The sequence below is a fragment of the Pieris brassicae genome, chromosome 9 (assembly GCF_905147105.1).
Source record: "Pieris brassicae chromosome 9, ilPieBrab1.1, whole genome shotgun sequence".
Lineage (NCBI taxonomy): Eukaryota > Metazoa > Arthropoda > Insecta > Lepidoptera > Pieridae > Pieris > Pieris brassicae.
In genome coordinates, this window is record NC_059673.1 from 17,258,412 (window position 1) to 17,274,694 (window position 16,283).

The following is a 16,283-nucleotide window of genomic DNA, read 5'->3' on the forward strand; positions in this document are numbered from 1 at the left end:
AAAAAAATATACGGTTGAAAAGCCGGAACTCTACCTATATACTGATACGAATCCTTATAAAAGTCTATTAGTAGTCTATGCAGTAATTTATTATCTATATAATTTAATTTCTGAAGTTACAGTTAAGCACCCTAATCATTAAAACACAGATGCGACAAAAAAAAAACATTCAAAACAATAATCAAACAAAGCTTAATAACCTGAGTTATTAACTATTTATAGAAATATAGGCACATAAAGCCTTTTGTAATTTCAGTCAACGGGCAATAAAAAAGCCTGTTAAACTATGAAGTTCATTAAGTATCATAATACATCGTTTAACGTGTGCCCAGGTGGTTAGTTATAGCCTGGGTTACGCTTAGCTTTGCTTTTCTTTTTTTCGTAGGAAGAGATCGCTTACAAGGGATAAGACCGTCCGTTGCTCTCAGTTTAGAGTTTTCTTATGTAGAATAAAAGAGCTGTTACTAAATAACCTATGTTATATATAACCCATAAGTATTTCAGATAAAAAACTGTGTAGGTACATGTCGGCAGTGTTTTAGAAACAAAAATGCACTGCAAACATATTAGAATTATTATATATATATATATATATATAATTAGAAATAAATATTCAGAATCACCACCTGAAAATTTTGTGTTTGTACACTAATGAACAGTGATATTAACGAGCCGTTAAAGAGTCGGTAAGCGTTCTCGGGTTAGACAATAACTGCCTTTGGTTAAGTATCTATTATGTTTTAAACATTGCAGATTAAGATCTTATAAGGAAGTTCGTTGTGAGGGTTAATTGGTTTTATTTTCAGGGCAATGAAAGTTCTTTAACTATTTAATTAGCCATATACAAAAGTGTATATTTGTTGTTGTTGTAACTCAACTATTGAGCGTATAGCAGATTTCCACGTTTTACAATAATTATGTTCAAAATAATAAAAAAAACATTTATTCGTGTACTACACAAGGTTACATTATGTCCATATCTTTATGTTTACCACTAGTACAAGACCTCCGACGGAGTGACGGCCTCCTCCAAATTCTTCCACTTGCTCCCTCGACCCATTTTTCCAATTATGTATACATAAAATTATATTATAAATAATTCATTTTGATAAATTTTTTGGCAGAGCAGTGTTGGCCTAGCGGTTTCAGCGTGCGACTCTTATGCCTGAGGTCGTAGATTCGATCCCCAGCTGTGCATTGATTCTGTGTGCGAATGTTAAATGGCTAGTCAAAAAGTCGACCCGTGTGTCAAGTACAGAAGACTGATCACCTATTTGCCTATTAAATTGATAAATGATAATGAAATAAACACAGATATCTGAGTCCCGGACCTAAAAGGTTTTTTATTTTCAAGAATCTTTTAGGATATTTAAGTCATCCAGACTTGCAGCCTTTCAAACGATATGTTTACATAACATGTGTACATAACAAAGGTTAAATAAGAAATATGATTTTTATTTTACTTTTATCAAATCTTATACTACAATTTACTTGAAAAAAGTATTTTAAAAACGTGCTATGTTTTTTCGCTATGATAATGCTTAAATGGAAATGGGTGGAGCAAATTGGCCGATAAACGGATGGCCGGTGGGACAAAATAGTACTGGAATGGTGGCCGAGGACCAGTCGGAGAAGTTTAACGGCCTACCATTAGGTGAACAGGATGACTTGTTGAGGGTGGCGGGAAGGTGTTGGATGCAAATCTCGACAAACCGGTAGTACTGGATACTGGAGACAGTCCAGTGGACGTCAAGAAGCCGAAACGAAGGAAATTTATTTATGACTTTTGAAGTGAAATCCTGACTTCCACGAGCTTTAATTAAAATTGACCTAATCATTGGTACGATGATATTATGCACCAATATCTAAATTAAATAAACAACACTTACATTGGCTTTCCCAAACGCTTAAATAATTAAAAAAAAGATACCTACATTTTATTGAAATCGAGTTTAACACGAAAGAATCATTATTTGTCTGAAAATGAATCCAAGACCTTTATGCTCCAAGTTTGTTTAACAGAAAGTAATTTTAGCGTTATTTCTTTGTTATATAAGAAGCGTATTAGCCTTAATTCAACAGGAGCCTTAAACAAAAGGCTGTAACACCCATTCAAATGCTTATCTCATGAAAGCAGTTTATATAAAATTTTGGGTTTAACTATTGCGTTAAACTTTTGAAGGCTGGCAACGCATCCACTAACAATATGGGATACCATGAAACATGGTTTGCGGAAACTGTCTTTAAAGGGTTTAAGTTTTAAAGCATCATGAGCTGGTTTTTTGTATAATGGGGGGCAATGGACATCTATTTAACGCGGATGGGCGTTGCCAGCTTTTGAAGGGCGGCCGGCAACGCACTTATTTCAACATACTTAGTCTTGAGTTGCGACTGAATCTTACCCTTAGACCCTAGACTGGTCTGGGTGAACACTATATATGTCGCAGCCAACTAGCTTAATTAGCCGTTTAATTAACATCCCAGCCTTTTAACTAAACCGCGCCGTTTAACTAACGGCCTGAAAAATATTCAGCCGTAGCGTTTGTTACAACATTTAATAACATATACATGACTTTGTAGAAAACATCTGTCAGAATACAGAAATATAAGGACAAGAACAGGGAGTAATGCCACTAATATGTTGAACTAATTCGGATATACTTATGGAATGCAGAGTATTTTTTTTTTCAAATGTAAACCTTAGTGCCTAGGTTTATAAAATATTTTTTAAGACTTTAAATTCAGTAAAAGACAGTATTTTATAATAGGATATAATTGTTAACTAGTTTAAAAATCTGACTGACTTACATACTTTAAGTATTTTATCTACATTATTGACCATACAATGCAGGAAACTAAAAAAAATAAGTTTTTTTGATATTGCTTAAAAATCTCCAAAAATATAATCGATATGTAAAGTTTCTTCGTCATCCTTCCTGTATTGAAATTAATACACTCACTCCCTCAGTACAATTTAAACATAGCTTTAATTCATAGCCCCTGATGTCTATTTACTAACAGCAGTAAGTAAATAGTGTCATAACTCAGTGTTTGGCAGATCGTGACTGTGACCACGATTGACCACTTAATCTTGTCAACCAATACATTGTTAATTAGAATCAATCACTTATAAATCACGCTTGTATATTCCTCATACGTCGTTTTTAATTATCCAATTGATTTGACAGTTGACAGATGCGAGAAATCGAAATGCAAAAATTAATTCGCCATAAAATCGTAGCTTATTTTAGTGCTTATAATTAAAAAGGGGCCGTTAAATTAGCTCTTGAGAAATGACTACATAACAATGAAATCAAATCGATAATAAAATATTAATAATATTTTTTATTATTGAATCAACCAACCAACGTTCCTTAATGTCCGAGTGAAAAAATAATATATTTTATCTATATAACTAATGGAATTGTAAACGTGTATCTGTGTTAAAAATGGTTTATATTCAAATTATATCGTTCTAAGCAGTAAATTTATACAAACACATTTTATTTAACTCTAAAACCTCCATTGTAATTATAATTAGAAATTGATAAGTAAATAGAAAATTAAAACAAATTTAATGCTGGCAAAATTTCCTTTCCTAATGCAATACTTTTCCGATAATCGAGAAAAGCACCAGCTCTGGGGTCACTGTTACTATTACCAGGCGCCAAATACAAAGGATATGTTCGTTATTAAGTTCTTAGATCTATCGTATCAGTAGGACTTCTATGATAGCTGCTTATATACTTCATAGTTACTACGATAGAAAATGAATTCTTAATAAAAATCCACTTAACGCTGAGTTGGACTTTACTGTTGCTTTTTTTATTTAAATGCATTGGAATAAAACTCTAAATAGATTAATTTGTATGTATCACAACTATTTAATATATATATGACAATAACCTCGGATAAGTAAACTTATTACAGCGAAAACTTAATTTTTATACAAAATTATTTCAAACACCAGAAGCACAGAACTCACCCAGGCACTTCGCAGGTTTCACGAAGCGACCTCAGTGCTTCGAGGATTTCTGTACGTTGGTTAGTCACAGCCACGCATTCCAGGACTACGTGGGTGAATGATTCCTCTGCGCTGAAACAGCCTCTGCACATGGGGATGTCTTTCGTGCCTAAGAGATTGTCACCATGATATGGTTTTTAATTATAAAGAAAAAATAAATTAAAAAGAACCATACCAACTCATCTAACTTTATAAAATGTACAGAGGACAGAAGACTGTTAGGTTCATATTTGTTATAACATACACTTTATGCCTACTATTAAACCTACAAATTCCGGATTTGATACGTCAGCTGATCTTACTAATCCCAAAATCTCTCCACTAACGATGAATCCTATGAAGTTTCTAATTTATTAAATTAGGATAACTGTCATAAAACATTAGTTAATATTTGTTAATAAGTCGCCGGAGTGTCGCCAGTTAAATAATGAGCTACTTTAGTGATATAACCAAACCGCAACATGTTACGCTTCGTTCATACTATTGGAAGTAAATATTGTTACGAAGATGGGTCGACTGCAATGTTTCTAGATTTTTCCACTAGTTAGAAAACTTTTCAGCAGGCTGTAATATGATTTCTGACCGTTTCAGGAGAGGGTCAATCACATATTAGAAAATTGTAATTTCCATAATGTTACCCTAGTTTTCAGGAAGCTGAAACCTTTTTTCAGTCGGTTTCAGAACATGTGTAGTAGAGTGGTGTAGTTTTCAGGAGACCCGTTTTCAGGCGTTTTCAGGCCTAGTTATACCCCTTTGATGAAGGAATATTCTAGACCGAACTTTCTAGGTGTGAGACAAGGACGAAATGATACGAGAGAGAGAGAGAGAAGATCGGAACTTTCTCGAAACTAGACGAGCACTCTAGAACGCCGTACGACAAGGACGGAGCAACGTGCGAAAGAGACAAAGAGTGCGGACGTTCTAGAATTGTGCAATCGCTACTCAGTAGCAAGCCCGCCTAGAAAGTTCTCGAATATTGTTTAGAATTGTTCCCAGGGATATATAAGCGAGCCGAAACGCGACTAGTCGCCTTTAGTTTTGAATGCGATTACACGAGAGGAACACCGAAGCGATAAAGTGCGCATAAAGTGAATACAAGTGATAAAGTACAGTGTGAAGTGTGTATAAGTGAAGTAATTAGTGACTGTGTTTTTGTGTGTTATTAGTGCATCTCTGCAATTAATTTGTGCCCATAAATTCCTCATTGATTTATCAAGAAATAAACCTTTGAAGAAATCTACGGCATTTTCTATCCGATCCCCTAGCTCGTAACAATATTATAGCCAATTATAAATAGGTAAACCATTTGGCTTTTGAAAAAGCGTGCAGTCAATACAGTGCGACAATGGGTATGGGGAAGGCAGATTCCTGAGTCTTTGAGCCCATAATTCTTAAGGCATTTAATAAGGTTATCAATTTAGCAAAATAATAATACATAAAAATAACTATAGTTTTAACGAGAATATGTTTATTAAATGAGTGTTGGCATTGTTGGCCTAGCGGCAGTGTGCGACTCTCATCCCTGAGGTCGTAGGTTCGATCCCCAGCTGTGCACCAATGGACTTTCTTCCTATGTGCGCATTTAACATTCGCTCGAACAGTGAAGGAAAACATCGTGAGGAAACCAGTCTTGTCTTAGATCCAAAAAATCGACGGCGTGTATCAGACATAGAAGGCTGGCACCTCTTTGCCTATTAGATTAACCAATAATCATGAAACAGATATAGAAATTCAAACCTAAAAATGTTTTAGCGCCATTGTTTTTTTATGTTTATTAAATGTATCGAAACACTTTTATCTCTTTTTAATGTAAACAGAATGATTTTACTGTATATTTATACGCACAACGGACCAAATGAGCGTCTAAGTGCGGAAATTGAGTCCACACTACATACAGTGTGGTCGAAACGTAATAATTTATAAAGTTTAAATTTTTTGTCGCACTTCCTTTCATGTAATTTGAGTCCTATGCCACTATTCTCATACGTTTGTATTTCGTAATATTTTTATACGACAACAGCAATTGTTACGCGCAACCTTTCAAATCTAGTAGTATTACAAGGGGGGATTTTTTTTATTTAACACGCAAAAATGTGTCATATGGGTTCGCAAAGCAACCGCGAAAATACAATGTAAATACATACATAGCAATTTTTTATAAATAACAAAACATACATAGAAGATTTTGTGAAAAGTGTGGAATATTTATTCATTTAACCATTTTCAAATAAAACAGACGCGTTCGTCATTTGTTCCGGATTTTTTTGATAATTTGACGGCAAATTGGCAAAATCTAGACAACACAAAGAAAGAAAGCCTTGGCATCAAGCAAAAGGACAAAATAAGAAATAAATCCGAAAAGAACAAAGTTCACTTATGCACTTTCTCCCCTCAAAGAAAATGGAAATAGGTTTTCGACAAACACGAAGATTCGTGAAATGGCCACGAAGGGCAAGATTGAAGGGCTGGCCTTGTGCCCAGTGCACAGACAGTGGGGGCAAGATGGTTGGAGATAGCAAAGATATAAAAATCTGAGATTTATTTAATTATTTATTTACAGCCCATGCATGGCAAAATTCTAACTAAAAATAACATAACACTAAAATAAAATACAATTAAGCTATTTACAAAACTGACAGTAAACCTCTTGCTTGATGATTTGGAGGAGCTTTTAGCCGGGAGAAAAGGGGGAGGACTTGAGGGCTGTTAATGTCTTGGTTCGTATTTGTATTTGGTGGTTATATTTGTATTTTTATGGGATAAAATAAAGCTATATTATTATTATTATCTGATCTAGAGTATAGGTAATAATAGGTTACTACATACCCAGTTACAATATGATAATTAATGGAAATACTTAATCGCTGGTATAAAAGAGTTCAACGCTTGTTAATACTTAAAATATATAGAAAGTAGAAAACCTACCAACATAATAAAAACTGTATAATAAAGTACAATTAGTGGTTTTAGTTAAGTAATTTTTTTAAGCCGTAAAAGAAAGGATTTACAGAGAAAATGAGTTGTGTACTTAAAGAAGCCAATCGCTTCAGTCTTCCATAGACAATCTGTTATATTTATACTACATTGTGGTGTCAAGAAATTATGGTATAGGAAACCAGAAATGGTTTCAATTTCACCTAAAGTAATAACAGTAAATCAACTAAACTGTTAACCTGAATATTTGACCGCATCGCGAATTTCACGTACCATTGTATTAGACACGCAATGTCTATACTCTATGAGAATGTATCTATAAAATCTCTATTGTCTAAGCAAAAAAAAAAAACATAAATACTTCCATAACCAGTAATAATATGTTTTGGTATAGTTTTACTAATATATTCTTTAAGGATAGCTGCAAAAATTATTGCTAGGTTTATAAAATATTTTGAAAGAGGCTGTGTAAACTTTAAATATAATAATTACAGTATTTTATGATAATAACACGTGTTTATTACGTCATTTTTTTATGTACATTATACTAACTTTACGATTTAGCATGGGATTGAACGAAGCATGTTTAAACTCAAAAAACGGGAACGAGTTGAGTGAGATAAGACGTACTGGATTAAACTAGAAAATATAGAATATAATGTGAAATGCCTTTGGGCAAACCGTACTATAAGAGATAATATAGGTAAATGGAATAAAGATATTGTAGAATAGTTTCCAAAGCAAGGACAGCCCAGGACCGCCTACAAAGGAAAAATTTGGAGGAGGCCTATATCGGAAGACAAGCTAACACCAAGGAAGATTGAGTAGATTAATTATAACATTAAGTATCAAAATATGTAAACACATTAGATGAGTTATTAGATGTAAGAACTTGATTTGAAATAAAGGCTTTATTCAATCATTCACGATGCAATTAACACAACAAAAAAACATGTAGGTGTTTAAAGTTGCTTGAAAATGAATATCTCCGAAAATATAAGATGCCCATGTAGTTAACATATGTTTTTAAATACATATTTTGTACTTATATACACTTTTGAACGTGTCTTAATTAAACAATGGTAATTGATTGAAAATAGTGCCCAAGAACAGAGTGACTTCCTTTTATATATATAGATATATAATAGAGACTGTAAATACACAAGTTTTTAAATATCTATTAATTATATTTTATTGTTAAGTAAGTCTAGCTCGTAATATTAAATTTTATTTTTGTGCTTGACAATTTATTAAAAAATACTTGTTTACATAACGAAATCAACTATATTAAATAATGTCTTTATCGAAATATGAATTATAACTTTCATATAGATTAAATTAGACTAAGATTATGAACGATGTAAGTTTTGAACGGACATAGTAGATTTAATAATCAATTATAGCAAATGGTTATTACATAATATCTTTACATGACACAATTAAATGATAATTTATATAAGATTGCTAGCGTTTAATATTATTATTAAGCAAGATATGTCATGTAAACTGTCAAAGTTATTGCATACCACTAATGTGTTTTTTACAGTCCTATGTTATGTTTGACCTGTCAATAGGGCAGACACATTATTGCGTTTCTTTGTATGTTTATTTTAGGCATATAGCAGATACCTTTAATCTAAAATAATTATTGATTGAAATGTAATCTCCAAAATTCTTTTGTTTTTACTGTTTTCTCAAAGAGATCGGTTAGTAGCGATAAGGTCGTCACCATGGTTTTCTTCTTTAAGTTTGCAGTTAATATTATTTTTTAATCATGGTGAATAATATAAACGTATACATTTGTATTTCTAGTTGTTAAATGTTTACTCAATATACAGCGATGTGAAATAGGCTACAACCGTTTGACAAATTACTTACAATTTTTTTTGTATAGATTTTTATGTCAAATTTCATTGTTAATTAAAATTAAGGATAACTTAATAATAATACATTGCAATCTCGATAACTCGAACCTCGTTAAGTCGAAATCGCTATTACCTTCCGCTGAACCCCTAAATACGCGATATCTTGAATTATTTAGACTTTGTAACTCGAACAAAATGTTATTTCCCTACGAAGTATTTAGAATACATATTTATACTCTTTAACTGGAATTTAAAAAAGAAAACTGGACTGTCAGAGTTAGTAAAATATAAGGACGTCATACTAGGAATTCCCGATAAGCAATAAATCCAAAATGAATGTTCGGGTTCGGGGTTTCTAGTATATTGTTTTTGTCTTGTACATATGCAATGAATAAATATAGTTATTAAAAAATATATACCTACTACAAAATTTATGTTAAATTGTTATTCAAATTCGACTCTAAAAATCGCAAAATACACTTAGAAATACACTCGGCCATCTGTAAGTCGACATTTCAGCAATTAAATCATATCTATCTCGATGTTCTTGTTAAGTCGAAAACTCGTTAACTCGATTTTTTGCCGTTCCCTTGACATTCGAGTTATCGAGATTCTATTGTAATAAATATGTATCTCAGTTCTGTATAAAAAATAACCAAATGTTTTCAGATTCAACCGACTCCAAAACATACTCAAAATTATATGAGAAATTACCACGTATTTTTATGATGAAAACTGTAGAAGGTACTGACATGTCTGATGAACTTAGTAGACTGAAATTTTGGAATGTTGTAAACAGTTTAAAAAATTTCATTGATAAGACAAAAATATATATAAAATACAATCATTCCCACTTCTTTCACATTATAGTGCATTATTTTTTTACTGTGTCATACTAATTTCCCGACTATATTGTCGTTGGAGGAACAACTTACGTATATGTACAACGTAACTTATGTGTAACAATGTAACGATTAAGCAGAGTAAGGCTTTATTATTAATAATGCATTTTTATTTTATTTAAATGTTTTTTGTGAGTAAATAATAACATTATAAAAAAAAAGATTATTAACATAAGTTTACCAGGCTAGGTTATAGGAAAGCCCCTTTGTTGTGGTACACCAGCAACATTTGCCTCGTTTAAAATCTATATGAAATACTATATATATTGATTTAGACCGTGCCTAAATAAAATGTACGAAATGTAATCGAACGGTTGTAACTCGCAAACTTGCGACTATTTATTGCAAATATATGTAACGGTAGGCAGATAATAAGTTTGTTCTTTGGCTTAGCCCGAGGCAAGACATTGTAATAATTTAGAACAGCTGTGACATAATGAAATTCGTTTAGCATCCGTGTTCTTTAGGTAAAGGCTTTCAAGCTAAAGTATTTAATAGTCCCAGTCTATGCATAAAATCATTCTTATTTGTATACATTTGGCTGAGGTTTTTATATAAGAGAAAAACGGGTTAAAGTCCAGCGCTGGTACTCTATAAATTTATTACCATTTTCGTCATTTTTGTATGCTATTTAACGATATCTTTATATATATAATTCTACTGTACGCGTGTATGTCACTGTCGGCTGCGGAAATTTTTTATGCGTGCTACAGGTTTGCTATTCGGAAACACAATATTGTTTCCATAAAACTCTGTACGCCTTTTGTATATAATGTTATACAATAAATTATTAATGTAATACAATAAACAAGACGGAAAAATCAATCATCAAAAATCAAAAACCACGACAGGAAGTTTAATAACACACTTAAAATCTTATGTCTAGACACGCCCTTAGGGAAATATAAACTTAAAGAAATAATAGTTTACTTATTCATACACCTGGAGAATATAGCTTTCGCATTCCAAATAACAATGTTGTTATCATTATAACAGCATTATGATCCGGACTAACATATTCAGATGTACAATATAATCCAATGGTGGCGACATCAGGGCCGTAATATTGTTAATATCCGTAATATTGTTACTAGCGAATGTGACAGACGTTGTCCTGCATAATATTTCAAGTGATTAGGATATTAAACAAAGTATGTTATGAAAGACAAATAATGTTTTGGGAATGGAACCCAGATCGTTTGGTTACGCGCCAAAAGCTCTACCAGTAAAAACCATCTGTTTAGTTGCAGTATGGATTAATAACCTAGACACTGACTGCAGCGCCATCTAACGGGCTGATTTGTAAATCTAAACCATCCAGAGCGCAACCGTTTAAGAGGAGTTCAATGACGTACACACGTACAGTACTTATACTACTTACTGTACTTATACTACTTACTGTACTTATATTATATATATAGTTCTACTGCACGTGTGTATTATATACATATATAAAGATATCTTTGCCTCTACACAAGTCTCATTTGTGGCTTACAATGTGTGCATACATATGAAAATCTGCATAGAAGCTTCATTAATCCAGGTTGTAGGACGTGTCGACCCTCAAACACATATCAAGGGAATCAAAAGATTACAAAGCCTTGAATATAAATCATTAATTATGTTCAGCAATCCCGTGAATACGATTCAGCATTAATCATACAATTGTAATTCGTAGATAACTAATTCTCGAATTCAATACAGAATGTAATTTATTTTGACAAGTTGCGAAGGGCTGTGCAAATTTTTCTTCTGCAAATTTTAGAGATGTTGTTACAAATGTTATGTTTGCTAAATTCCAGATACCTGGGTCCCATATTAAAGTTCATAAGTGCACAAGGCAGAGCAAAATAAATAAAAGTTTATAAGTAAAATTCCCCATTAATAATTGTTATAAATGCAAAACTTATTATTGGATGTCTGTTCGCGCTAAATCCAATCAGAGAAGGATGACAATTGTGGCGCAAGAGAGTTAAATTTTAACCGCTGTCGCGTGCGCACTAAATATATACCGCATACCGTATGGCATTTGCTTTTTCTTGATTCATCATTGAAGGTTTGGAGTGAGATACGCCACCGTTGATTGTAAGTGCTAGTTTTAGTCTTATCGATTATTTGATTCCTTTCTTATGATACTGACACGCGACAGCCGAACCAGCGCATATTATTTCACCGAGGGTAGGGAACATCCTGGATATAGCTTCCGGATAGGCCCACCTAATGATGTTTTCTCCCATGGGCATGTGTTTGACTAACGATAGTCCATGATAGTATCTCATACGAGACGCTCGTAAAACGGCCTGTTCACCTAGCCAACAGAAGGTACAAGTTTCTATTTACCAATAGGCAAGCATCGTATTGTTTTAGGTACCTACTGATTTTATGTAGACGGCCTCGCAAGCCAGTTCTATAAAGGCTTGCACCTAAGCAATTTTCCTGTAAGCTTTTCACAATAGCACAACTAATTGCCAATATGACCAGGTCGGATGTCAAACAAGCGAAAGGCGCATGCGCAACGTGTCAATATGCCGTTTTATTAGTATTGGCCAACGTATATGTTTCGCCAATTACGACGTGTTATTTTGATTAAATATTTGATATAGATAAGATTATATCGCTGATTGGATTATCGAAAGCTTTGGAAATTGTGGGTCGTGCAGTTAGCCGATTTTAGAAGGGATTTTGAATTTATATTGACACGTTATGAATTTAAAAATATTGGGTTTTTTTAGGATGAGAAATTATAAATTATTTTTGTCACTTCCGGATTATTTTTATATCTCATTGATATCTTTTTGAAAATTGCATTTCCTATTGTATCTAACAAATCGTTTTTCTTATATAACATGTAACACTACATTTATTTTGAATTAACGCTACAAATATTTGTTAATCTAACAGGCAAGTAGGTGATCAGCCTCATGTGCCTGACACATGCCGTCGACTTTTTGGGTCTACGGCAAGCCGGTGTCACGATGTTTTCCTTCACCGTTCGAGCAAATGTTAAATGCGCACATAGAAACAAAGTCCATTGGTGCACAGCCGAGGATCGAACCTACACTAGGCAAACACTGCTCAATGTACACAGGTAAGATATTTAATTATTTGCCAAACCAAACCTCAATTCACACCAAACCTTTCAAAAATATGAATGCACTTTCTAGTAAATTCCTATTAATCTCATACATTTTTTATTGATTAACAGATTTTAACTTTTTACTGAGTTGACTTAATTTTTAATTCATTTCCTTTCATTAGTATATTTTTATTTCATGGGTGGTTATGGTTTAGTTAGCTTTTACTTTTTTACGCCAGTTGCCCTCCTTTTGATTTAATTATGTTAATTTTAATTTTTATTTTGTAGTGTAACGAAGTGTAAATAAATAAATAAATAATAATTTCACGTTTCGAATGCTTTCTGGTAATTGTAGTTTTATTTAGGTGTTTAGTTCTCACGTAAAATCTATTAAATTGATAATCGCAAATCGCTTCTTTGAATCTATTTCTATAATAATTACAGAATTATTAAACACTTTATTTTTTTGTTAACCATATGGTAGGTAAAAGAGTCTTAGAGCAGTTATTCCTTTCGGACAATTCGAATTGTACTGAGGGAAAGCAACTTGCTCTAAGCTGTTGGCTCGTAAAACACGACACGATTGAGTTCTACGTTTGATTGTGATTGGTCAAACGCAAAGACAGATTGTATGATCGTAAATGCCACATGTCTGGGTAGTAAATTCTTTTAATAAATTGAACCGACTTCAAACTGCAGTCAAACGATTTAAAAAACAATATTTTGTGTTTCAATTAATTGGTCATGAGCAACAAAATTCAATGTATGATAATTTATTTATATAAGGGATAGGAAGACCATTGTTCGTCAAGTCATTTTCAGGCGACAGCAGTGTTGGCTTAGTGGCTTCAGGGTGTGATTTTCATCCCTGAGGTCGTAGGTTCGATCCCCGGCTTTGGACCAATGGATCTTTTTTCTATGAGCGTATTTAACATTACCTCGAACGGTGAAGGAAAACATCGTGAGGAAACCGGCTTGCCTCTGACTCAAAAAGTCGAGTGTGTGTCGGGTACAGAAGGCTGATCAACTACTTGCCTATTCGATTAACAAATGATCATGAAACAGATACAGAAATCTGAGGCTCAGACCTATAAAGGTTATAGCGTCATTGATTTATTTTATTTTTTTATTGTCAAGTGACACTTACAATCTGCGCTTCCAAATCACTATGATGACGATCATACATTTAAACTCGCTAGCTAAGCTCCGGCCGCTAAGGATATATACAACTTTTCAGCCTTAAGCTTTCACTGGTGCTATCGTCGCATGCTTCGCATAAGCTGGATCCAAAAGGTCTTTAACGAGAAGGTTCTAAAACGAGTTTGGACTACGTATTGAGCCGTGACAGCTACCACCTCCTTCAATAAATTATAATGGGTAAAATCCAGGGTAAACGGCGTGTTGGTAGAAGAAAATAATCATTGTTGCAAACGTCTGAGGGAGACCTTCAAGAGACTGATGGTCAACCTCCAGTAATGGAGCTAAAAAAAGAAGAAGTTGTGAAATTTCGATGTAGTCCTCTTAATATCCATAGCGCTCATGTCGAAAACTTCGAATAGTGTTTTAAAACTCAACATTGACATCAGGATTGCAATCGCTATCACAGTTACAAAGATCGTCTTCGTGCGGTACCCATGCATAATTGAGGATTTATCTACATATAAATACATTGTGTACGGTTGTCAAGATCGTAAAATATAAACAGTTACACCCTTTAATGATCAAATATTTAAAGCATTTTATTAGTGATTACATTTTATTACAAATATTTTCAATATTAATCGACAAATGTTATTAAAGGATATTTGTGGAGATAATTTAAATAATGAACAAGTCTCATTACATATGCTTTTTATTGCAATTTAGCAGTGTAGTAGTTATACATTGGGCATCAAAGATTGCCTGACAAAATGTTAGTAAATAAAAATGACATAAATGGAAAATCGTACAACTGTAATTCCATTGGTCTAACTACAATTGCGATTTTGTTTTGGTTTTTAATTGTGTGACAAAAGTATTTTTTTTATTGTGATAAAAACGGTATAAGCGAAGCGATTTCGACTGCGACATCATGTTTCACGTAACTCTTTCAACGATACAATTGTATTAAAATTTCATTATAAGCTCACAACACAGACAAATTATACTTTATAAATAAATTACTGGCTTACAACTTTTAGGTCTGGGCCTTAGATTTCTGTATATGTTTCATGATTATTTGTCAATCTAATAGGAACAGCCTCCTGTAATTGAAACACGCCGTCAACCTCTTGGTCTATGGCAAGCCGGTTTCCTCGCGATGTTTTCTTTCACCTATCGAGCGAATGTTAAATGCACATACAAAGAATGTTCATTGGTGCACAACTAGGATCAAACCTACAACCTCATGGATGAGAGTCGCACGTTGAACAGGCCAACACTGTACAATTTAAATTAGATCCGACCAGAAATCAAACACAATACCGAAGACATCAACGTACCTTTAAAACAACGTTTCTTCCAATTGTTTTATTTGAAAAACTAAATATTCACTTAAATAGCTTAAACAGATATGCAGATAACCAATTTATGGACCTAGGTTTCTTAACATGACCTACAAAATTTTAAGGACACCGCCTAAACGCCCACAATTAAACCAATACTTAATATGGTTAAGTAAACATAAAAATGCTATAAAAATATTGCCAGAATATTGCAATCGATCGAGCAAAGACAACATGCGTAGGAGTAAAAAATTACAAAAGATTTTGACGTGTTTAACGAAATCGTGAACTTTAGTTAATAAACGAAACGTTTAGTCATTGATTTGATTTTTTGTAACTTTTTTATATGAAACATTTCACACTTCAGATCTACGATTATCGCCTTTGACCTTGTTTCGCTTGAATTGCGACGTGACGTCATTATAGTCTATAAAACATTATATAAATACGTAATTGCTTACGAGAATTCACTGCAGTATACGGTTGATTAGAAACAAATAACCATTTCTCGCCTATCTCACATTTATTCCATTTAGAGATTTGTTAACACTTAAAGTTTGGAGAAAATGACTCGAGGATATTTTCAGCAACTCTAGAGACCTTTCATCGAGTCGTTTTAGAAACCCTGCAGTAGCAATTAATTAGTATTATTATTAGTTTCTCATGCTTTGTTATTTCCTACCAAATTACTATTTATATATTTACATTGTACATTCGCGGACGCTTGGCGGACCGACGCGACTTCTTCGATACAAAAGTCACTATTGCGGTCTACTCGATTGTTCTGGTTAGTGCTGGGTTTTTTAAGTTCTCCGGTCATTATTTTTCTAACATTTGCGTTTGATTGTCCACATTTTGACATGTGTGATCTTTGAAAGTATACAAAAATTTAATTACTCCGAGGTATATGCGTTTGAAAACATCTATATATATATATATCTAATAAACAAAGTTGAAGCCTAACTCAACTGCGTAGATTATATTGATGTTATTATTTAA